Genomic DNA, 2,302 nt, shown 5'->3' on the forward strand with positions numbered 1-2,302 from the left:
AATGGGTCGCACACAAAAGAGAATTGGAAGATTGCAAATTGCCAATTGATTAATTTAACAATCGTTGGATAAATTAATTAATTAGATTTGTTATTTATATTCTCGAATTAATTAATTGGATTAATTAATTCATCGATCGAGTTTAATTAAACGGATTAATTGAATATTGGACCGAATCGGGCCGAACCCGTTTGAGTTTATATAAATACATGGTTAGGGTTTGAGATCCATAAGGTTTTCATTATTCTTGCTGTCACAAGAGGAAAAACCCTAACAGTTGCAGTCTATTCTCTGTGTGGATTTCATTAGAGGCTGGACAATTGGATAGTTGTAGGAAGTAGATTCAAGTTGTTGGAAAGGAATAACGCGAATAAGTTTGCAAAATCAAGAAAATGTATATTTCTTATCACAATTTTTATCTAAATACAAGGCTGAATCCTGAATGTGAATTGAAATTTATTTAATTTCGCTGTGCATATTTAAGTAAATTCCCTACATGAAGGTGGTAGGATTGTGGATATCATGTGCTTTGTGTTGGCATATGGGCTTGGTCCTGTATATTGCTCTGTGAGAACAAGCCATGCTTCAACAAAAGGGTAAAGGAATCAATAAGAAAACTGTTGAAAGATATGATGGACTTTAGGGCTGAGGAACGTGATATTGAACCACCAAGAGTGGCTATCTCTAAATGGGAGTCATCTATGCAAGGAAATGATGTTGAACAAGAAAGAAGCCATAGCCATGTTCCAATGAAGCAAGGCTACTGGATTTGCTTCATGTAATTGCTCTGACATTCAAATTATTTCTCTTGCTATCTTGTGCCTAGTGTTAAATTTTCAATTATTTTCTAGGTGCCAATTCCTAAATGTTTCTCGGAATATCAAGTGCTTAAGTTGTGATGGCATATCTGAATAAAGACAAAAAATTATTGGAAGATCAGGATCATCTCCCACTGAAGAAAGGAGAGTGGATATAAAATAAGTAATAATTCATTGAAATAAGTTGTTCCTCATCTTGTTGGATAAGGTAGCTTCCCCAGTATTTAATCTATTTTATTTCTCATGAGATCCATCTTTTTTGCAGATACAATTTTTTGAATTTTGCAAGATACACGGGATGCTTGCAGTGTAAAGAGAAACCTCCAAAGAGGCAACTTAATCCTGGGGAGTGAGAATGTGAATCGTAAGACCCTAAGCCTATACTTTGTCGTGATTGACGATCAACCTAAGTAGAACTTCCAATATTATTCTGAGAATCAAATATCCTGAATGCTTTATAGTGAAATATCTTAAAGTTCGGTGCATTTTGTAGGCGTAAGTGTAACTACGTCAATTTCAGAAGAAACATGGTATATCTGAAATGCAATCCCAAAAGATTGATAGCATCACATGGTTCTGGCAATTCCTCTCAACATGGAAGTAGTGCTGTAATAGCACTAGCCTCCTTTGGGCACGGGAAACAAAGAAGGAATGGTGTAGATTCATGGAAATTTGTAGAAAGTGAAAGTAAAGATCATACTGGTTCAAACTCATGAAATCAGGTGCCAGGATTCACCGACTTTCCAGTCATTGGTGGTAAGAGTGATTTGTCCTGAAATCTGCAAAGCAGGATAGGCGGAAAATGAAAATGGCCATCAAAAGCAGAAGTGTTTCCCATGCAAGGGTATTCAGCCCCTGAATCTATATGTCTAATCTGAATGTTAAGGGTGCGGTTGGTTTAATTTTCCATTTTCCATTTTCAGTTTCAAAATGATTTTTAGTTTTTCCCGAAAATGGCACGTTTTGAGCGTTTTCCGTGTCTTGGGAATTTATAATTGAAAACGCTCAAAATGATAAAAAGTCGTTTTGCATTTTCAGTTATAAATTTTAGCTTGTTTTCGAAAACGACGGACCAAACGCGTTTTATGCGTTCTCGAAAACGTAAAATGGCCCGAAAACGCCAAACCAACCGCAACCTAATTTTCTGGTATACGTCATAAATAAATTTGGTGAAATAATCGTAAACTTACCCGTTTCATGCATTTTAGTTCTTTTTTTATGATGTTCATAGTATATCTTTTGGGGACTGAAAATTGCTTGATAATCAACTCCAGAGCATATTATGCCATATTATAGGTTCAGAAATTTTCCTTTTCTGCCTTCTGTCTGTTGGTTGGCGTTCTAACTTCTGATCAATATGATAGCAATTAGCTTGGAATCCCAAAGGTGAAACAAGAGTCACATTTGTTTCTATGGAAACCGTTGAGGTTGGACTTTTGAAGTTTTACTAATTCCTGGCCATTGATTTTTAACATTTTACTTGT

General features: G+C 35.6%; 1 long non-coding RNA gene across 1 annotated transcript; it reads left to right on the top strand.

The window, feature by feature from the left end:
* Window positions 1–90: 90 nt before the first annotated feature.
* Window positions 91–2,134, top strand: LOC111396352. Its single transcript, XR_002702991.1, has 4 exons — window positions 91–778; window positions 852–981; window positions 1,084–1,182; window positions 1,312–2,134. It is a non-coding gene; the product is annotated as an uncharacterized LOC111396352 (long non-coding RNA).
* Window positions 2,135–2,302: the final 168 nt, after the last annotated feature.

The sequence above is a fragment of the Olea europaea genome, chromosome 6 (assembly GCF_002742605.1).
Source record: "Olea europaea var. sylvestris chromosome 6, O_europaea_v1, whole genome shotgun sequence".
In the NCBI taxonomy this organism is placed as follows: domain Eukaryota; kingdom Viridiplantae; phylum Streptophyta; class Magnoliopsida; order Lamiales; family Oleaceae; genus Olea; species Olea europaea.